Below are 24,543 nucleotides of genomic sequence, written 5' to 3' on the forward strand. Positions count from 1 at the left end.
AGAATAGCATGAAATGGTGTGGCACTAAATCGGAAAAGTTTTACCCCAAAAAAATTCACTTTCTGCCTCAAAACATTCCTAGAAGGTTTCAAACCTTATTTTGTCAAACTGGGTCCCACAAGTAAAAATAATCATGTGAGTTGATTCCTCCACTTTTTTCACTCCAAATGTATCGATATGGATGAAAAATAATATAATGATCCAATATGGATCACACCTACACATTTTGGGAGGCTTTTGGTCCCCAAAAGCTTCCACTGAATGAGGTGAGGACATTTTTCCTCCACCTTCTCTCTTGTGTACCATTTAGATTTTCTTGAAAGATCTCCCTTCAATCCAATATGACAAAGGTCATACTTCCCTTGTCTTGTAGTTTTGGACCTCTCTTGCAAAACTATATCTTTTGTCAACTCTTTCGGAGAATCGAGTGCTAAATCCTCCATAGAAGGTAGGACATGTTCCTCTTCCTAATCTAGCATGGAAGGCTCACAGAGTTTCAGATTCTCTACATTCAAAATTGAGTAAAGGTGTATATATGGTGGTAAATTGAGTCAACTATAACCATAATCTGCCTCCCTCCTTGAATGACTTCTTTGTTCAGTGTTGATCATGCCTGGCCTTATACTTCTCTTGTGACTTATGCAGTGTTCCTTGTACCTTTAAATAGATATGCCTCACCTTCTCTATATATGTTTCTGTTATGAAACCAGCTCAAGAGAAGATAGAAAAGATAGATCAACGCCTTAGAATTCAGCCTCTTCGAGGGGGCAACCTCCTTTACATTACATAAATGAACAATTCTTGGATGATACAAATGACAAAACCTCCTTTCTATATATAGGAGTCTAAGGAGTCACAATATAATCCAGCCGACCTAACAATAATAATATAAAGCCACAAAAATAACAATAGAGGGATTCTATGGGGCACAGAAATAACAATATGGGGGTAATAGGGGCACAACAATATAAATAAGGGGTATAACTACAATAGTAATGGGGTAATCACTAGTATTATAGGGACCCAACATGCCCCTCTCCTTCAAAAAAGTGTTGTCCTCAACGCTTGAGTAGTTCTGGATACTTCTGCATAAAATTTTCATCCTCCCATGTGGAATCTTCAGCGGATAAGTTCTTCCACTTGATAAGATACTCTGAAATTGATCGATTTCGTAGCTGTCGAGTTCTTGTTTCTGTGACTGCTTCCAGTTCCAATATAATTTTTCCTTCCTCGTCAAGTTCTGGCAATATTGTTTGAACTGGGAGCTTGTCGCCTATAACCTTCTTTAAACATGAAACATGGAAAACTGGGTGCAATCGAGAAGCTGCAGGAAGCTCCAATTTGTATGCCATAGTACCAATCTTTTCCAACACCTTGTATGGACCATAATACTTTGGTGATAATTTATTATCCTTCTTAGCTTGCTTTAGGGACATTTGCTTATATGGTTGTAGCCGTAGGAATACCCAATCACCTACATCAAAACTTCTTTCACTGCGATGTTGATCTGCCTGTTGTTTCATTCTATTTTGTGCCAACACGAGGTTATCCTTTAAGAGTTGGAGGACTTGTTGTTGATGTTCGATGTGATGTTCCACTGCTTGAACCTTAGAATTTTCTCTTAAATATGATGTGATGGATGGTGGTTGATACCCATAAAGTGCCATAAATGGGGTCATTTTTGTTGCTGTATGGAAGGAAGTGTTATACCACCATTCAGCCAGAGGCAACCATTTGACCCATTGTGTCTGTTTATCAGATACAAAGCAACGAAGATATCCTTCCAAACATTTGTTTACTATCTCAGTTTGCCCATCAGATTGAGGATGATAAGATGAGCTATGAGCTAACTGAGTACCAAGACAAGAAAATAATTCTGTCCAAAAATTTCCAGTGAAAATGGGATCTCTGTCACTTACAATAATCTTTGGGTTTCCATGTAGCTTTTGAACTGTTTCCATAAATGCAGTAGAAACTGTACTGGCTTTAAATGGATGTGATAATGCACAAAAGTGTGCATACTTGGTAAGTCTGTCAACTACCACCATGATGACACTCTTTCCCTCAGACTTGGGTAAACCTGTGATAAAATCCATTGAAACCTCCTCCCAACGTTGGCTTGGAATGGATAAAGGTTGTAATAGACCCGGTGTCTTAATTGTTTCAACTTTATTTTGTTGGCAAACCAAACATTCCGCCACAAACTTTTGAATATCTGATTTAAGGCCATCCCAAAAAAATTCCTTCTTAACCCTGTGGTAAGTTTTTAAAAATCCTGAGTGCCCTCCTAAGGGAGAAGTGTGCAATTCCATAAGAATCTTTTGTTTTAGCTGGGAATTCTTACAGAGGTATAAGCGATCTTTGTACCATAACGAATCATTTTTCCAGCTAAATGTATCAGAAGTACTGGAATCTTGTTGTAACTTTCGAATAAGTGCCCACACTTCTTCGTCATTCTTCCATTCCTCCTTTGCTTCGTTTATCCAATCTGGTTGGATAATAGAAATGGCACACAACAATGCTTCCACATCCTCATCCTTTCTTGAGAGTGCATCTGCCACCACATTTTGCTTCCCTTTTTTGTAGATGATTTCAAAGTCATAACCCAACATCTTTGTGACCCACTTTTGTTGCTCTTCAGAGGATAATCTTTGTTCTAAAAAGTATTTAAGGCTATCATGATCCGTTTTTACCTTGAAGTGTCTTCCCATTAGGTAGGGTCGCCATTTCTTAAGTGCATGGAGTATTGCCAACATTTCCTTCTCATAAATAGCTTTGCTTAAAAACTTTCCCTTGATTGGACGACTTTCAAAAGCAATGGGTCTTTCATCTTGCATTAAAACAACACCAATTCCATTTCCTGAAGCATCACATTCCACAATAAAGGTTTTTGTGAAGTCCGGTGTAGCTAAGACCGGTGCTTGGCACATTGCCTCTTTAAGATGTTCAAAGGCCTTTGTTGCTTCCGGAGTCCATGAAAATGAATCTTTCTTCAATAATGTTGTTAGAGGTGCTGCTATTCTCCCATAATTCTTAACAAACTTGCGATAATACCCTGTCAACCCAAGAAATCCTCGCAGATGCTTTATGGATGTGGGGATTTTCCATTCCTTAATGGCTTTAATTTTGCTAGGGTCTACCTTAACTCCTTCATGAGATACAATATGACCCAAATATTCCACCTCCTGGACTCCAAAGAAACATTTGGATCTTTTTGCATATAATTGTTTCTCCTCCAATAGTTGTAGCACCTTGTCAACATGTTCAACATGATCCTTCCAAGACTTGCTGTAGATTAGTATATCATCAAAAAATACTAACACAAATTTTCTAAGGAATGGTTTGAAAATTGAATTCATCAAACCTTGAAATGTTGAAGGTGCATTGGTAAGGCCAAAAGGCATGACCAAAAATTCATAATGACCCTCATGAGTTCTAAATGCCGTTTTCAGAATGTCTTCAATCTTCATTCTGATTTGATGATATCCTGAACGAAGATCCAACTTGGTGAAGTAAATTGATCCATGCAATTCATCCAGTAATTCATCAATGACAGGAATGGGGAACTTATCTTTAATAGTGAGCTTGTTGAGCTCCCTATAATCTGGACACATGCGCCATGATCCATCCTTCTTGTGCACCAATACTACTGGAGCTGAGAAAGAACTTTGACTTGGTTGAATTATACCAGCCTCTAGCATTTCTGCAACCATACGTTCAATTTCACTTTTTTGGACATATGGATATCTGTACGGCCTGATGTTTGGAGGAACACTTCCTGGAATCAGATGAATAGCATGATCATGATCACGCATAGGTGGGAGACCTTTGGGAGTCTCAAATACCTTGGAATGATTGTCCAGGACTTTTTGGAGATCTGGAGAAATAGATGATTCCAATGTGGAAACATCTAGCGAACATAATTGTGCAATTACACCTCTTTTCTCCTTTTTTAGAAGCTTTGTCATGCCATTAGAGCTGATTATCTTTCCTGGTTTCCCTGCAATACCCCTTAATTCAACTTCCTTTCCTTCCACAGAAAATTTCATGAAAAGTTCTTGAAAATTAAAAGCTATTGTACCCAAGGATTGTAGCCATTGGACTCCTAGTACAACATCAGCACCTCCCATTGGAATGGAAAGCATTGGGCTAGTCAATACATATTCTCCCATGGATAGCTTGATATTATGGCACTTTCTAGAACAATTTATTGTTCCTCCATTTGCAATCATCACTTGACACTCTGGTGCTGGATATAGGAAGCAATTCAATTCTTTTGCTACCCTACAATGAATAAAATTGTGGGTGCTTCCTGAATCAATCAACACTATTACCTTTTTCTTCTTGATTTGTCCTTCTATATTGATGGTTTGAGGAGTGGTAATTCCCGCCAATGCATTACAAGATATGGTCGGATTTATTTGTTCTTCATCTAGGCTTTGTTCCTGGAATATATTCTCTTCTTTTGACCTTTCTTGCTCCTTTTCTTCTTCCTCTTCACAATCTATGTAGAATAATTTCTTCTCAGCACACTTATGACCTTTTGTGTATTTTCTATCACAATTGTAACAAAGCCCTTTTGCTCTTTTTTCTTCCAATTGTTGTGGTGTCAACCTTGTAGGTTGTGGAAGACTATGGGCAACAACACTTCCGTCTTTATAGTTGTGAATGGTATGCTTCCTAGTTGCCATAATTTTGCTTTCCATTTTTCTTGCTAACCTGAATGCCTTCTCTAATGAATCAGGTTCCCAAAGGCGCACATCATGTTGGATATTATCCTTTAAAGACCCTATGAACACATCAATCCTATGCTCCTCTGGAATATCTTTTACCCTTATGTTCAATTTTTGGAACTCCTCAATGTGCTCCATTATTGAACCCTTTTGTTTGAGACTTATCAATTGGCTAAAAAAAGTGTTGCTTTTTGTATCCTCATAATGTGCTATCAATTCTTCCGTAAAAATTGCCCAAGTGATAAATTGTTTACGAGAACAAAGCCATTGATACCATACAAACTGATTTGGTTCCAAATATAAAGTTGCCATATGTACCTTTTGTGTGTTTTGCACATTATTGAGATCGAAGAATTGCTCCATCTGTAATATCCATGTGGTAGGATCCTTGCCATCAAACTTCCTCATATCGATTTTTGGAATGTGGTGATTCTTCGATCCAACATTAGCATCTATGGAATCATGATTAAAATTTCTTTTGTTCTCATCATGAGTTTCCTTTACTACCTTTTCACCATTAGTAAGTATTTCTTGTAGAAAATTAGTCAAATCTGTCTTCAAATTTGTGTTCAAATCTATCTTCAAATTGTCCATCTTAGCTTCCACGCCATTCATCTTAGCTTCCACGCCATTTATCTTAGCTTCCACACCATTTATCTTAGCATCTGTTAACTTTTGTGAGCGTGACATTTGTTGCACTTGTTCTTGTAATTTTTATATATCATGTAGCATTTCTTCCTCTTCTTCATGAGTCATGCTAGAGCTTTCAGGTTCCTTACTAGGTGTTTGCATTTTCTTTCCTCGGGGCATCAGTTACCAATAATAATGCTCTACTATGCCCTTTGAATTCCTTCAAAATAAATTTTCAAACCAAGCTTAAGCAAAAATTTAAAAAATCTACACACCTTTTTTCACTTTGTAGGAGCTCGATATTGCCTCTGATGTATCTCTGTACTTTCCAGTCATCTAGTTCTAAACTTGTGACCTGTAGTAGCTCTCTGTGTCCTCTTTCTAATGCCACAAGTCTGACCCAAATTGGATTCTCCAAGGAAGTGTTATGCGAAATCTCCCACAGTGACTTGATTATAGACTAGTTCAGTAGAGCTAACTTGTACGACGTACCGTGAGTCACTGTTTCAACCTTTGAATCTAAAAAACACCCACAAGAAACTACAGTCCGTCATATTTCTGTACCATTTTACGAAATTTCAATCCGATCCTCAGAGAGAAAATTATGACGATTTTCCCCAGGTCACCTGTTTTGAATGTAATTCAGGAGTCTGCAAAAAGACCAACTTACTCAGATCATATCTCCGAAAATATCACGCGAACTACTCTAAACATCGGACCCAAGGTTCAGCGCCAGTTCTTCTCAAATGGGTTTTTTTTGCGACTTCTGAAACGTCACAGAAAACAAGTTATAGCGAAAATGCCACGATGACCTGTTTTGAGCAGTGAAACCCTAGAATCCAAAGCTCTGATACCAAATGTTATGAAACCAGCTCAAGAGAAGATAGAAAAGATAGATCAACGCCTTAGAATTCAGCCTCTTCGAGGGGGCAACCTCCTTTACATTACATAAATGAACAATTCTTGGATGATACAAATGACAAAACCTCCTTTCTATATATAGGAGTATAAGGAGTCACAATATAATCCAGCCAACCGAACAATAATAATATAAAGCCACAAAAATAACAATAGAGGGATTCTATGGGGCACAGAAATAATAATATGGGGGTAATAGGGGCACAACAATATAAATAAGGGGTATAACTACAATAGTAATGGGGTAATCACTAGTATTATAGGGACCCAACAGTTTCATCCATAAAAACATCTCTTTCAAGATTTTCCCTCATTCCTCCTTATTGCCCATGTGTAATATCCAAAGGTGAATATGGAAAATATCCAAAACAAGTCTCAAATGGGGACTTTCTTGTAGAAGTGTGGACTTCTATATTGTAATAATGTTGTATATATGCTAAATTTTCATCCCACGTCTTCGTAGGCTTCCTGTTGTATCCCCTCAAAATTTTCACCAAATTCTTGTTGACTACTTATATTTTCCCATCTCTCTATGGGTGGAATATTGTAGATCACTTCAACTTTGTGTCCATCTTTTCCCACAATGTAGTCTAGGATACACTGGGAAATCATGTATCTCTGTCTTAAATGATGCTCCTTGGTATCCCAAAGTGCACCTAGACATGTCCAAAGAATAAGTTTGTTGCTTATTTCCTGCTGATGGTCTTTTTACAGGGAATCATAACACACATTTTGTTGAACCTATCAACTACCAAGAACAAGTAGTCATGTTCCTTCGTGGTTTCCGATAAACCTCCCATAAATTCCATGGAAATGTTTTCCCAAGGATGAGTAGGTACATGTAAGGGATGATATAGACTATGTTTCCTATTGATGGGCTTGTTGGTACAACAAAGCGCACATCATAGCATGAACCTAGCTACCTGCTCTTACATCTTGGGCCAATACACATACCTCTACAAGTTAGCCACAATCTTCCCTACACCAAAGTGCCCTGCAACTTTGGAGGTGTGATCCTCTTGGATTATCTACAATTGTTCACCTTTAGGAACACATAGCTTATCCAGCTTATAGAGTAACCCATCCTGGAGATGGTAGCCAACCGTGCTATCACCATCATGCACATGACTCTGACTCTGTAACCATTGATACACCTCCTTGAAGTCGTCATCTTCTGAATATGCCTCTCTATATGCATCATTGGTGATGGCTCCATGTTCATAAGAGTCCCCAAAGTTTTGATCTTTGATGTGGGTGGCCTTGAAAGCATGTCGACCAACTTGCCTGTGCTTCCCTTCTTATACTTGATCACCAAATGAAATTACTGTTAAAACCCCATCCACTTGTAATGCTTAGTTTGATGTATCTTACTTTAGGTTTTCAAGTACTATAATAGTTGGTGATCTGTGTAGATTACCATCTCCTTTCCCATTAGATAGTGCTTCTACTTCTTCATAACTTACACCATGGCATACAACTCCTTGTAATAGGTAGGGTAGTTAAGGGTTGCCCCATGAAATAATTTAGAATGGTAGTATAAAGGAATTCCTCCATGCATTAAGACAACTCCCATAGCATATCCACTCACATTTGTCTCCACTTCAAAGGGTTACTGCAAATTTTGTCATGCCAGAACTGATGCTTGGCTAATCCTCTTCTTTAGCTCTTCAAAAGTCCTTTGCTGACCTTTTCCCCAATAGAAACTCTTTCCACTTATTGTTATGGCATGGAGAAGTCTCGCTACCACCGAAAATGAGGTTATGGACTTCCTCAGGTATTGTGTTGCCCCAATGAAACTCATGACCTCATAAAAATTAGTAGGCACTTCCCATTTGATGGTGGTCTCCATATTTGAAGGAACTATCTTCAATTCTCCTCCACTGATCACATACCCAAGATACACCAAATATTGTTGTGCAAACTACCACTTCATGAGATTTGATAGAAAATGGTGCTTCTTCAACGCTGCCATCACCTGCATGAAATGTGACATATGCTCCTCCCAAATAGCACTATATACCAGTATATCACCTAAATAGACAATAATAAATGAATCTATAAAAGGGAACATTACATCATTCATTAATATCATAAATGTAGTTGGTGCATTATATAGGCCAAATAGCATAAGTAACCACTCATACAAACATTTCCTATTTTTGAAGGCAGTCTTGCATGTATCTTCTTCTTTGACTCGAACCTACTAATATCTAGACTTCAAGTCCATCTTCGTGAAGTACTTTTCCAACTACAATTGATCTAGCAGATCATCTATCCTAGGCAAGGGGTATCTGTTCTTGAGCGTGATTTTGTTCAATGCCTTGTAATCTATACACATCTTCCAATTGCCATCGTTCTTTGAGACAATGATGATGGGTGACCCACATGATGATGTACTCAGTCAAATGACTCCCTGTTCCAACAGTTGCTGCAACTATTTCTTCACCTCACTTGCTTCTATAACAGACTTCCTATACAACCCAATATTTGGCAATGGGGATTCTAGCAATAGACGGATCTCATCCTCCACTTCTCTCTTAGGTGGTAACCCTTTAGGCTCTCGGAACACATCATTGTATGCCTATAACAACTCCTCCAATTATTGTTTATATTTCTTAGTACACCCCCTCCAGGGATGTCTTTCTTCTTATTGAATCCTCTTTAGGATGACTTTCTCTTAAAAACAATAAAACATACTTCTTGCTAGAACTGATCAATTTCTTGCCTTGGCTGGCACTTACTAGTGATATTTTTGACTTGCCTTTACGCACATCGATGATTAATTATTTTCCACCCTTGACGAGTAGTTACTGGTTATCTCTCCTCATGAATATTGCATCATGCATGTATATGTATGGACTCACAAACACGACTCCACATACATCAAGGGGAACCACATCTAGGTCTACTTCATCAATCAAATCAACACCAATAGAAAATATAAATCTACACTATTTTGTTACCTTCAACTCTGCATCCTTATTTACCCATCCTAGTGGATACGGGTTTGGATGATCACAAACTTCCAGCCTCAACTTCTTGGCCAGCGTTGTTGTAATGAGATTCTCTTGTGATCTAGAGTCAAACAAATCATTAATATTTGTCTTCTTGGCCTGTATCTTTATATGGAAGGGTTTGGTCATTTCTTTCTCTTCATGTTGTTGAAAGTTACTCAGATTCACCTACTTCTATATTGATGTACAGACAATCTTCTCATCTACATCTGAGTAGCTTTCAACTTGGTTTCTCGAATAAATGGCCATGATATTCTTCTTCTTGCTATCTGCCTTCTTGTTCTTTGATTTTAGCTATGGATGAAACTTCCTACATTTTTCCTTTGTATGGCCATCGATGTTGTAGTCATTGTAGTGGTTGCTAGGATATTTGTACTGGTATGATGTGGCTATCATCTTCTTCTCTTTTCCCCCTTTTTTCTTCCTCTTACCCTCCTTAGAAGCTTCTTGTTGATCCTTCTCCTTCAATCCACTTGATTATGCTCTCTTTAGGCCTATGTTCTCCAGGTACTGTGCCTATAAAGAAACCATGTCCACCGATTTGGGCTTGAAAAACATCACTTACTCACGAAGATGGCGGTGCAGACCCCCCAAATAATTGAGGAGTACATTTGTGTTCTTTGGAGACGTACCCAACGTTATAGCCATCTTCTTGAAATTCGTGGTGTACTCCTACACACTTTGGTCTATCTTTTGCCTCAAGTAATGCTACCAGATCCATTGGTCCTCCACATACCCGATGGGATTAAACTATTACTTAATGAGGGTTTTCAAATCTTCCCTCCAACCACAGGGTTTCAGTGTGGCTCTGCCACCAAGTTAGTGCATGGCCTTCTAATTTCAACCGAGCGAATGAGATGTTTTTCCATTCGTCAATTTGAGGGATGCTACTATAATATTATGGTTATTACAACCAGTGGCTCTATTTTGGAGCGTCAATCTCACCATTGTACGACTTGGTATTGAATTTTTGTTCCATTTTGAACAAGATTGATTCATGACACTTGAACTGCATTGATCTTTTCTAGGTTCTTTCTTCAGCTTGTTCTTCGAGTCTACCGGATCTCCTGATACCCCTTATGATTTTTCCTCTACATTTGAGCCCTCATATTCTCCAAATATCCCCAACTTATTACTTAGGGCCTCCATTAGGAGGTTTACATTGTGATTTATATCTATGACTTATTGTTTGAGCTGTGAAAACCTCATCTCTGCAGGATCACAAGGTTTGTTTATAGATTCATCGACAATGACTAGGGTTTTATGATTTTTGGCCACGCCAATATAGATCCCTGCAATATCGACAAAATACCCAAAGAAACCTTATTTGATACTAGCTGATACGTAAAATGTTTTGGATATTCCATTGGACAGTTCATCCAAACATATATGATAATATTGTATTAAAAATATGAGATTCTACACTATTACAATTTTATTAAACTTTAATATCTATAGATTTAACTGTAATTTGTGCATGCATGCAAATGGAAATTATGAAAAAAATAGAGAACAAAAAAATAAGCATTCATACACACACAAAATACAAGATATTATCTATGGAAAACCCTTTCAGGAGAAAACCTAGGTGGAAGGTGAGGACGCTTCGTTCTCTTTCTCTGTCTGGAAATATGGTTGCAGGTAAAGAAGTAATGTATATGGCCTATGGGACGACATAGTGCACAAATCCTCTCTATATGCTCCACCTCCTATCTCTCCTAGCTATATTTTCTCAGTTGTGGAACAAAATTCTCTCGAAAGAATTGAATGCCTCTTCCACATAGTGGCCCAGTTATAATATACAACTTGATAGCATACTAGTGGTTAATTTTGACTACATAAACTCTTGACTAGTGTTATAATATAGACTCTTCTATATTATTTTAAATCATTATCATGTGGTTAGCCCATTTTCCATGAATAATGGGGGCTGACGCGACATCCTCCCGTACTATAGGTGTGAAAACGGGAAGGTCAACTTCTGAGTCACATAATTTTTGCATACAGACTTTGATTGATGCGCTTCTTGCACCAATGGAAATATATCTATGTGTAGAATAGCATTAAATGGTGCAGTGATAAATCAGTAAAATTTTACCCCTAAAAAATGTCATTTGATGCCTCAAAAATGCTTCCGGAGATTTCAGACCCCGTTTTGCCAAACTGGGTCCTGTCGCTAAAAGCAGTCCTGTGAGATGATTCCTCCACTTTTTCCACTCCAAATTTATTGAGATGAATTGCAAACAATATAATGATCCAATCCAGACCAGGAATAGAATATGTTCATAGTCCAAGGATTTTTTCTAGATTTTTTCTTGATAGTAGATATCAATCGAGTCAGAAAGGGGTTCTAACATATTCATATGTATGTATAAGAATAGTATAATATATGTATATTTCTTGTTTAGTGTACTATGATACTTTGAAAAAAAACTCAGAGTATTTCTAGTGTCTACTAATATTTATTCATCCAAAAAATATTTGGGCAAGGGGTACATGCAGATCCAAACTCGGTTGTCATCAATTCTCATTTCTCAAAAAAAAAAAAAAAGATAATATCCATCTAAAACCTAGGATATCATCTACATAGTTAAAGAAGTATGGTTCATTTCTTAAAAGCCTCATGTCACCTTGAACATGGAAAATATAATGGTGTAAAAGTTGTTTCCCCCCAAATCCAATTTGATATGTCCCTTTGCCTTCCACTTGTGTTGAATTGACTAAATCAGGAAATTTCTTGAGGGCCAAATGACTAGGAATTTTCCAATTAAAGTGTGATCTATCATGTTTTGAATTTACTCCCCAATTCAATTGGAGTGCACCTCAATCTTTGGATCAATGGATGCTTTTTGAAGGAAACTTTTGGAGGTCTCTAGCTAGTTCAAGCCTTCCTTGAAGGTCATTTTTATTGATCTCAGCCTAATCATTTTGCAACCTCATCAGGGTGAGGATTAGTTTATTTATCATAGCAATGATCCCCTACAGTAACTATGTTATAGAAAGGATCTACTCTCCCACCTATGGCACTAGCCATGGTCGCCGGAATTGCAGAGATGGCATGATTAGTGGGGAATTCAAAGGAAAGGTAGTTAATTCATGGTTATCTAACACTATATATTGGTGAAATTTATCTCATAAGTGGTTTTCATTTCCTATATTAAAATTTGGATAATTTTGGGCAAAAATTTATTGAAATTCACACCATTTTCATACAAGTTTGTGCCAATTTCATATTTAATCGTCATTTGAACTTGTTATTTACCATTGTTGGGCTACATTTATATGCATATTTCATATCTCTATCCAAGTCTTCCATGATCAATCATTTTAACTCCTTTTAGACACTCTTCTATTTCTTTTCCCTCGTCAAGAAATCTGCACTTTTGTTGTTTTCATCATAAATCATACTCTAAAAATTATAAATAAAAATCTTGTCCAATTTACAACATATAAATTAAGACATAATCTTAGAATATCATTTTTCATTTATTTTTTCATTGATATATTTCTCTTTTGTAGTAAATGGTATATTTTCCTTAGCTTAAAGAGTGAAATCACTATGTTGATTTAAAATTTTGTTGTATCATATCATATAATAGGTTTTAACACTTATTAATTATATCATAACCTTAAGTAGTAGGTGGCTATTGATGCCATAACTCGCCATTGCATAATATTCAAGTATTTTATCATTTCTTTGGCATTCATCTAACATATTTGTATTGAGGTGTTTACTAGTGAAGTGAATGGTTTAATTCCTACAATAGTATGTTTTACAAGTTTGAATCAAATTTGGGATACCCTTCATGGGTTCAAGGAGTTAACATAAAGTATATGGGAAACCAGATTGAAGTGACAGTGGTATGTTTACTAAGTGTTATTACACTCATAGCATCAATATTAGGAATTCCACAAAAAGGGTATTAATTTGAGTGGTAATAATAGAAAAACATCCCATTGTGCATATAACAATACATAACACTATGAAAATATAATAAAAATTACATAATGATATGCACACATAAATCGAGAAATTTGGATTTCACTTGCAAGAAGTTGCATAAGGAAACAAGATTATTACTAGTTTTCAGCATGATGCAAAATTCTAAATTTAAAGAAAATGTTTAAATTTCCACATTATATTCAAATCTTAACTAAGTTTTGCAAAAAAATTCAAATGTGTTTCGATAACAAAAAAACTCTTGGTCTTGAAACAGTAGTTAATCAAATAATTCATAATCTTCCTAAAGACTCTTTTCCCAATGAAACTTTGTATTGCACTTCAAAGATAAAAAGTGATGAAATCGAAAGGAAAATCAAATATTTGTTAAATATAGGCTTCATTAAACCAAGAAATTATCCATGTGCATCAACAATTATGATTCTAATTAAAAAGTATTCAAATTTACATCTTTGTATTAATTACAAATAATTAAGAAAAATCAACATAAAAAATAGGTATCCACTTCTTCGTATTGATGATTTTATTAATCAATGTTAGGGTGCCTTATTATTCACTAGATGATCTCTAAAGTGTATATCATCAGGTCATATTTCAACAAAAGGTACTTGGAAAAGTTTCACACTTTGAATGTCTTGTGATTCCTTTTGGGCTCACCAATTCGCCTATTACATTTATGAGATCAATGAAAAATTTGTTCAGAGCTTGTATGGATGAGTTTGTTATCATATAACTTGATTATATCATTATCTTTTCTAAGACTTGGATGAATCATATCCAACACTTAGAACAAGTTTTGAAGCTTCTTCAATGAAATAATTTGTATTCAAATGTTTCCAAGTTTTATTTTAAATAAATCTCAATCTATTACCTTGGATTCATCACTCATTCATATAGAATCCATGTGAATCCTATGAAAGCTCAACTATGTGGCAAGTAGACACCTCCCACAAAGGTAACCGAGTTATGGAATTTTCTTGTATTCACCAAATTCTATTGAATTTTTATCTCTAGAACTTTAGACATTTCTTTGCATTTGCATCAATTGACCAAGAGAAATATTGTTTTCCAATGGGGAGAAGATAATTTTAAGGTTTTTACTTAGTTGATTATTATTAAGTTTTGTTGCACACCAATTCATATTCTATCAAATGTCTCACAAGGCTCTGATTTAGAGATAGATTCTTCACAATATCCATTTGGAGAAATTTTAGTGAAAAATGGTCATCTTATGGCTTATAATTCAGGGACATTTTAAAATGCCAAGAAAAAATATTCCACATATAATAAAGAATTATATTCCTTGGTTCAAACTATTGAGTTTTTGAGACACAATATGATGGGTAAACAATTAATGGTAAATTCTATTCACTCACCTCGCAAATTTTTCAATCCCAAAATAAAATTGAAGCTTAAAATATGATGTAGGCGTCATATTTGAAAATTTTTCATTTGATAAGTCAATACAAAAATGGTCATACAAAGAAAGTGGCTAATTTCTTGAGTTGGCCACCTTCATTTCATGCTATGATAGTCCTTACCACTTCAAACTTTGGATTTCACGATTGGGATGTACAATATCCAAATGATTTAGATTTTGGACAAATTTACAAGAATATTCAACATCCAAATTCTTTAGAATTATTTCCTATACATGATTTTCATATCAAAGAAGAATTTTTGTAAGAAATTAATTAGTTATGTGTAGTACATGGTCATCACCAAGCTTTACTAAAAGAAGAATTATATTCACTATGGTGGTCATTTCATTAAGAATAATACTCTTCGTCATCTTCAAAGGTTCTTCTACTAGCCTCACATGCAATGAGATATTCTTGATTTCTTAAGGAGGTGTGTAATACATTCTTGATCAAGACTAAGTAAAAAAAACTTGGTTTGAATTCTCCTTTGCTCATTCCTTCCCATCCTAGGGAAATTATTTCTCTTGATATTTTTAATGGTTATCCCATGATTTTTCTTCATCATTATTGTATCTTTTTTGTTTTTGAATTACTCAGTAAAATGGTCAAGTTTATCCCTTGAAAAAAATTGATTCTACTAGTGACTTAGCCCAATTGTTTTTTGAATTTATTTGGTGCTCCTTTGGTCTTCCCACCAACATTTTGTTTGATCATGACTCACATTTTATGGGCCACCTCTAGTGTTAATTATGGAAAATTATTAGAAACTTCTCTTAAGTTTTACACTACATTTCATCCTTAGATCGATGTTGAAACTAAAGTAATTAATGATACAAAGTCTTATAATGTAGTATCCTTCCTATCTAGATGACACATGAGAATTGAGTATTACCCATGTTAGGCATGCATATAATTGATTAGTTTACTCTTCCGCTGATCAATCTCCATTTGAAGTCTACCTTGGCTTCCCAACTTTTTCTCGATATGTGTTGTCTTTATGTTTACCTCCTCTAACAGCTTCCCATCTTGAAAAAGAACAGGATAAAGCAAATGTTTTTTTTTTACACATGTAGTATCTTCAAGCCAAATTCATTCATATTCTTCAAAATATTTAATCGATGAAAAAATACTAATAATGGATCAATATTGTGTTCCTTGCCACTTCAAAGTCGGTTACAAAGCATGGTTGCATTTGATAAAATGTCAGTCCAAAGAAAAAGCATATAGTAAGGTTAGATGCATTTGATATGGCATGTAATCATCTAACAAGTGTTTAAAAATGATTTATCCTTTATCTTCTATCTCATTTTTGTATCCATGATGTGGTTAATATTGATATCCTCGAATCATATTATAAGTAAACATTAGAGAAATAGGTCATCATGAACCATCTTGTAGATATTGTTCTTGATTCTTAGCCTTTACTTGATGCAAATTGGCTTCTTGACTATATGACTCATAAGACTCACTAGTGATCCACGACATCACACCTTATTGCAATAAATCCAATATACATATCAATCTCATTTGATATCTCAAAACTAGATGCAACATCCCTTTCCTTCTCCTTTGAAAGAATTCAAGATCGTTGCTTCTTAGTTTGGGAGGAAAAATAAGGAAAAAAAATCCTAGTTTATATTTTGATCAAAATATGCTATCGTATTTTATATTAAGAAACAAATATAGGTGTGAGATTTATGTAGCATTGTAGTTTCCTAGTAACTCAAGTTAGTTGAGTTTTTTATGGGCATGGTTGAGATCTCTCCTCAACCTATTTGTTGTTTTAATGCACATCCTATTTTATTGGGTTTGGAGAGTTTTTCTCTCAATGTTTTGAGGTAGTTTCGTCTTCTAAAAGCTATAAAATATTTTTCTTTGATCAATAAAAGGTAGTCAAAGATTATTATCTCACTCTTAATGTTTTTAGAACTTTTAAATTAGGTTTTATACGTAGAAATATGATTAGGACATCTAAACGTGAAATAAACCTGAATTTCCTCATAAGAAGAATGAATATTCTACCAAGAATATTTGATCAAAAGGTTTCAATAAGGGAAAAAATTTCATTATAACACAAGTTTAAAGCTTTAGGGCCTACCTATGGATTCATTCTATTGAGTAAATATTTAGTCTAGCAACCATGCAAATTCTTAGCATCTTTCTAACCAATATTTTTTTGTATTCTTGTTACTTGTTATTTGTGCGAATGGTGCACTTACATTCCTCTAACTCTACATCTCTCCTATTTCTCTATAATCATGAAGGAATAGGAGATCCAAATTCAACCCAAAATTGGTATGGTATGAACCCTCCCATTGTTTTTATATTAGTTCTACCTGTTTTTGGTTCTCTATCTTTGGTATGTTTCAAATGGAGAATTTTGAAGTGAAGTAGGTGAAAAAATCCCTTTGTATACAATAAAATGACATTCAAACTAACAACACAACATTGTCAACAATATCTACCTAGTGGGTGGAAATGGAATAGAGAAGTGCAACACATAATGGAAATGGAATGAATGTTCTATATGTTTAGAGTCAACATACAAATGATATAGAACTTGAATACATTGTCTTAGATCTTTTGTCCTTGTGTGGTCGACGGATGCCTTATCACCTGGTTCAAACAATGTAGACACTGACTATTATATCGAAGCAATATTTATCTAAGATGACTCAATGCATTGGTTGAAAGACCTGATGGAGATAGAAGACCAGGGTCCCCATTATTTTTGGGATAGGAAGGACACATAGTTCTTATATTCAAATTTGAATGTATTACTTATCCTAAAATCTATACTCATGGCAATTTTGTAATTTTTTTAACATGTGTGAACTACAACTCTAGTCTAGCTGGAATTTTATCACATGTAATAACTTGTTTTGAAACTACATTGTTCATAAACTTGTATTTCAAAAATGTTGTCTCCAAACAATGATATGTATAGCCACTAAGCTCACCTTGTTTTGGTTACTTTGATTGATAATATAAATTATTCTCTAGGTAAGAAAAAGGAAGAGACAAGAAATCTTCACAACCACTGATCAAGGTGGATCCCTAAACACGAGGGGCATGAAAAAGGCTTAAAATTCAATGTGGAAGAAAGTCGATTAACTTAGCATCAGATTGAAGTGCTCATCGCCTTGATTCCAACAGTGTGAATGACACTCCAATCCAATTCCGCATGAAGAATATAGAAATAGTCGAAGTTGTGGGTTGACTTACCCATTTGGCAGCCTTAAGGAGGGCACAATTTAGAAAGAATCCTGCACTGGAATCCTGCCATTTTTCTAGGCGAATTTGTGGGTCCATTAATTTTTCTCCTAATGCCTAGGTTCTGGAAAATCCCCAAACAGTGGTCATTATAAAAAAATTAATAAAGAAAAGGGGGCGGGCAGCCATGACCTCACTGCCCCCAGAACTACCATATAAAAAACATTTAAAATAGTGTGGCGAGCAGCCATGACCCCTCCGCCCCCAGTACGCATCAGAAAAACATGTTAATTCAAGTGGGGTGGGCGGCCATGACCCCACCACCCCAAAACCACACAGCGAAAAATGTTCAAAATAGTGGGGGGCATGAGCTGTCAACCCCGCTGCCCCTCCACCTCACTCAAACACAGCGGCACCAGCCGGAAATGGGGGGAGCGGGCCACCGAGATCGGAAAAATTGTCCCCAAATAAATGCATTAATATTACGTAGTAAAAAGGGGAGGGGCGGGATCTGATCCCCCAATCCCTCATCAACAACTTTACTATTATTACAACTGTGTCGAACTAACTCCTTGTTTAATCCGCCCACAATTTAATATTTAAACCTATTTGCTTAGTGTGTCAAGGAGAGAGGAGTGCACACACATTTCGAGGAAGACTAATTTTGTAGGTGGCGGAACCATGAGCAGTGCAAACAGGGGGGCAGAACCATGATCTAAGCAATTTCTCAAGGGGGCAGATTTTCACTTTGTCAGATTTCGACAAATTTTATATGGTTTCAGCATTTCTCGACGCCACGAACTCAATGGTGCTGTTCGTTTCTCCAAAAAAATTCTCCATTTTTCAGCCATTTTCCATAATGGAGGTATAAGACTCCTTTTTGTAAATGATGATTGTACTCTTCTTTCTCATGCCACTTAATGAATGAAGGCCTCCCCATTGAATGAGCAGGGCCTGGAGACATAGTCCAAATCAGACGAACTCCATTATCAAATCTCTTGTCTTCTTTCATGGTTTTATGTGTTTCTCCTCTTCTCTCATGTGCACATTAAATTTCTATGTTTAAGCTACAATTTATGCATGTAATTCTTTAATACATCTATAAGCAAAAGATCTTGGATCAAGTGGTATCAGAGTAGGTATTTGTATATGTGAATTGCATGTTTGTATGCTAACAAGAAACAGGCTTTGAAGAGGAAACTAAAGTCCTTCAATCCTGAAGTGGCGCATGCACATCGAAGGAGAAACATGGCAGATGAAGAGGATCATTATGAAGAGGAGCTCAATTTCTGCAAAACCTTCTATACAATGGCGGAAAATGTCGGTCGGTTGCTTTCAAGGCTGGAGAAAGAAGAAGGGAAAAAGGCAGAAGAACAAGGTTCAGTGCATGGAAATGGTGAAGAAGAACCACCTCCTTCTCCTTCCACGAGTGAAATTTCTTCTTCCTCATCACCATCATCATATAAATTCAAGGGGTGCATGTAAGAAACCTTTCTTTAAATTAGATGTCAAATTTGATCTTCCCATGTTTAATGGTGAAAGTAATGAAAAAAGGTTAATAACTGGATTAGGCATATTGAAATCTACTAAAAGATTCAGCAGATCAAATAGGATGAGGCAAAGATTCAGCTGGCCACTCTTTGGCTGAGTAGCACCGCTCTAATCTGGTGGGAGAGAAAATAGTGAAGCAGTAAGAGTGTGGGTAATATTCTTTCCTCATGGCCTAGTTTCATTTCTGCATTAAAGGAACAATTTTATCCCTTGGGTTATAAGGAAAAAGCCTTAATGGATTGGAAATACCTAAGGCAAGGTGGATGTCAGGATGTTCAAAGCTTTACAGAGGAGTTTAGAAGACAAACACTTAATTTGGGCATTGCACTTGACTCGCCTGAAGTAATAACTAAGTATATTGGATCATTATATAGTTACATTAGACATTCATTATTTTTGTTTGAACCAACTACTATTGACTCGGCCAGTGTAAAGGCCATCCATCTTGAGAATAGGGGAAAAAATGAAAGAGATGATCATTTCAAGAAACCACCTTTAAAACCTCCAAATGGAAAACCCAAAGTGAAAGGAAAGGGAAAGGAGAAGAGGATGGCATCAACCAAGAAATATGAAGGAGAAAGGCCTTATTGCACTCACTGCAAAAAGGAAGGTCATGACGAAAATCGTTGTTGGAAATTGTACCCGAAAAAGAGACAAAAGAAGTATGGAGGAAAAGGCAAGCAAATGATAGTGGCAATTGTGTAACAAGACCTTAGATCTGATTCCGGAGATGAAGCGTTGATCACAATAGTAGGAACAAAAGGTACTCTTACACCTCGTGTTAATTTTGAATCACATGAAGGCACTAGTTCAATAGATGAGTCTCTTCCTAATGAACGAAAGAGAATCGCGTTATTTCATATTAGAGTTGTCATAAATCATACAAAAGTGGAAACTCTAGTTGATACCAGATCCCAAGCAAATTTAATTTTAGAGTCCTTGATAAAGAAGCTAGGCTTAGAAACCAAACCACATCGAAAACCTTACCCATTTGGATGGATACATGATAAAGAAAAATTGAATGTAACTAAGTAGTGCAAGGTTAAATTTGTGATCGCTTCTAATCTAGTGGATGAGGTATAACATGATGTGATACCATTGGATATCTGTGGCATGGTGTTAGCAGGTCCATATCTATATGATAGAAAAGCGATATTCTTCCCTCATGAAAACAAATACCAAATCAGAAAAGATGGGGTAGAATATATTGTAAGGGCTCATCAAACTAAATTCAATGCTAGCCTTGTAAGTGCAGGACAAATGAAGAAGTTGGTGAATTCCAATAAGGGTTGCATGCTTATGGTTGTAAAGGGGAAAGATGCAGAATTAACTGATTCTTTCCAGGGTTGTGATGATGTGCACAAAAAGGAATTATGTGAATTAATTTCTAACTATGATGAGACGTTTCAGGAACCAAGGGGATTACCTCCGAAGAGGGAAATCCAACATGAGATCCATTTGCAGTATGACACTCCTTTACCAGATATTGGCATGTACAGGATGTCAACCATTGAGATGGAGGAGATCAAGAAGCAGGTGCAAGAACTATTGAACCAAGGGGTCATCAAACTGAGCACTTCTCCATGCATCTCACCGATTATCTTAGTTCTGAAGAAAGATGGCACATGGAGGATGTGCATGGATTACTGAGCACTAAACAAAATCACAGTGAAAAATCGTTACCATTTTCGGTGCATAAATGATTTATTAGATCAGTTAAAGAATGCTATCTATTTCACCAAATTGGATTTGCGTAGTGGCTATCACCAGGTGCAAATTGCAGAGCAAGATGTGTGTAAAACAACCTTCAAGACCAAACAAGGTTTGCTCTAATGGATGGTGATGCCGTTCGGACTTTGCAATGCTCCAGCCACTTTCATGAGGGTCATGAATGATCTCTTTAGGCCTTTCATTGATGAATTTTTTCTTGTATATCTAGATGATATTCTTGTCTTTAGTAAAATTTGGAATGAACATGTATGCCATGTGAAGACACTGATTGATGTATTGAAAAAATAAAAACTCTATGTAAAATTGTCAAAGTGTGAGTTTGGGAAAACCTCTTTGGTTTCCCTAGGTCATATTGTTGGTCATGGTTAGTTAAGAATTGATCCTTCTAAAGTTGAAGCAATTGTAAATAGGCCTAAGCCTACCAGTGTAACCGAGGTTCATAGCTTTTTGGATGCAATACAATATTAGAGGAGATTTATTATCAATTTCTCTATTATTGTAGCACCTTTACACACATTGACAAGTGTAAAGAAAGTCTTTCAATGGGGAGGAAAGCAGCAAAAGTCCTTTGAAATATTGAAAGAAAAGATCAGCACCGCACTGGTCTTGGCCTTACCAAATCTCCAATAGCCATTTGGGATCGAGACAGACACCAAAGGATATGCCATGGGAGTTGTACTGATGCAGCAAAAGAAGCTGATATGTTACCATTCAAAGATGTTCTCTCAGGTTGTGATAAACTATCCCACTTATGACAAGGAGTTATACGCCTTGGTCCAGAGTGTGAAAAGTGGAAACACTACCTGATTGGCAAGGAGACCATCATCCATATGGATCATTAGCCCTTGTAGTATATTCAGTCACAAACTAAATTGCAGCAATCTCGTCATTTTAGGTGGATGGGTTTTCTTCAAAAATTTCATCTAGTAATAAAGTATAAGAAGGGCACTAGCAACAAAGTGGTCGATATGCTATCTCGCCCTCCTATTTCTGCTTTTGTTATTCTGCATAATGCTTCATTATCTTTTGAAAGTTATGTTGAACAATATGCTAACAATGATGACTTTAAGGAGATTTATGCAAAACTAACCCATGGTTCACAGGTGGACAACTATCACTTGCAAGGGAAACTATTGTATCACCTTAGAAAATTGTGCATACCCACAGGGGAAAGGGTACAAGTAATCCGGTAGGCCTGCAAAAAACTTTGTTTCATGTACAAATATTTTGATATTGGCCTCATATGAAGAACATTGTGACTCGCTATGTAAAGGGATGTGTGATGTGTTCTGTTTCAAAGCCCCCTATTTCAAAACTCGGGCTCTACACACGACTCCCTATTTCGAGTCATCCATGGGAAAGTGTGTCGATGGATTTTGTAGGATGTTTTCCTTTATCTAGAAAAAGTCACAACTATTTGTATGTCGTCATTGACCATTTTAGTAAGATGTGTATTTTAATGCCTTGTAAAAAGCAGATCACTGTAGAGCAGACTGCTTATCTTTTCTTTCATCATGTTTAGGTTCATTTTGGGTTGCCCACATCGATTGTGTCAGATCGGGACTCTCGCTTTCTTGGAGAGTTTTGGACCAGCTTGTGGAAGATGATGGACACCAAGTTCAAAAGAAGCATGACATTTCATCCACAGACTGACAAACAGATAGAGGTTGTCAACCACAACGTGGTACACTTGTTGCAAGGCTATTGTGGGAAACCTCCTAAGTTGTGGGATGAGCATCTTCCACATGTGCAGCATTCCTACAATCGAGCAGTGCACCCATCTACACATCGTTCACCATTTGAGACATGTTTTGTCTACCTTGCCAAAGATCCTTTTGATATGTTCTTTGGGAGGGAAGATAACTCTAGTGGACGTGATGACATGGATAAAGAACAACAGTTCATTTAGCGGATCTAGTTGATTATCCAAGCAGTACAAGAGCAGTTGGAGAAAAGTCAAGCCCGGTACAAGGCTCAACATGACAAACACTGAGTCGACCATAAATTTCATGTGGGCAACAAAGTGTGGCTCCATATCAACAAGGTTAGGATGAAGGGAGAAGGGAAGAAGTTGCAACCAATCTGGTATGGTCCATTCACCATCTTGGAGAAGATTGGAAATAATGCCTTCCATCTCGATTTACTGACATATATACAAATGTACTCCATAGTGAATGTGGAAAACTTAAAGCTCTATGAGCCACCATTGATTATGGACACCGAAGAGGTGGGAAAAATTTGGAAAGTTGATGACTTTGTGCCAGAGTATCTCGATGAGTTGCCTGAAGATATCATCCTTGACAGAAGAACCAGGACTTCACAATGGGGAGATGTGGAATACCTTCGAGTTGGTTTCAAGGGGATACACCCTAGCAAGGAAAAATGGCTAGAAAAAGAAAGAGTGAGGGAACCATTCCATCACTTGACAATTGATTCATAAAGCTTTTGGCAGTCCAAAAGGTCCTCAATGGGGAGGATTGATCTAGGTGGATCCTTAGACACTAGGGGCATGAAAAAGCCTCAAAATTCAAAGTGGCAAAAGTTGATTAACTTAGCATTAGATAAATGTGCTCATCACCCTAATTCCAATGGTGTGAATGACACTCCAATCGGAGTCCATATGAAAAAGATAGAATCAGTCAAAATTGAGGGTTGACTTACCCATGTGGCAAGCTTAAGGAGGGCACAATTTAGCAAGAATCTGGCACCAAAATTCGGCTAGTTTTCTAGGCGAATTTGTGGGTCTGTTAATTTGTCTCCTAATGCTTGGGTTTTGGAAAATCCCCAAAGGGGAAATGGTTTTAAAAAAAATTAATAAAAAAATGGGGTGTGCAACCATGACCCTGCCGCCCTTGGAACTACCATATAACAAATATTTAAAATAGTGAGGCAGGTAGCCATGACCCCACTGCCCCTAGTACCCACCAGAACCACATTTTAATCCAAGTGGGGTGGGCAGTCATGACCCTGCCACCTTGTAACCACACAACAGACAATGTTCAAAATAGTGGGAGGCACGGGCTATCAACCCCACCGCCCCTTCACCTCACTCAAACACAATGGCGCCAGCAGGAAATGGGGGAAGTGGGCCACCGAGACTGAAGGACCCACCCCCAAATAAACTATGCATTAATATTACGTGGTAAAGAGGGAAGGGGTGGGATTTGATCCCCCGACCCCTCCTCAACAACTTTACTATTATTACCATTGCACTGAATTAACTGCTTGTTTAATCCGCCCACAATTTGATATTTAAACCTATTTTCTTAGTGCACTAAGGAGAGAGGAGTGCCCATGCAGTTTGAGGTAGACCAATTTTACAGGTAGCGGAACCATGAGTAGTGCAGAGATGGTGGAGGAACCATGATCTG

Source organism: Pinus tabuliformis, chromosome 6 (assembly GCF_031772625.1).
Source record: "Pinus tabuliformis cultivar Carrire ecotype Pingquan chromosome 6, CPIR1, whole genome shotgun sequence".
Classification (NCBI taxonomy): domain Eukaryota; kingdom Viridiplantae; phylum Streptophyta; class Pinopsida; order Pinales; family Pinaceae; genus Pinus; species Pinus tabuliformis.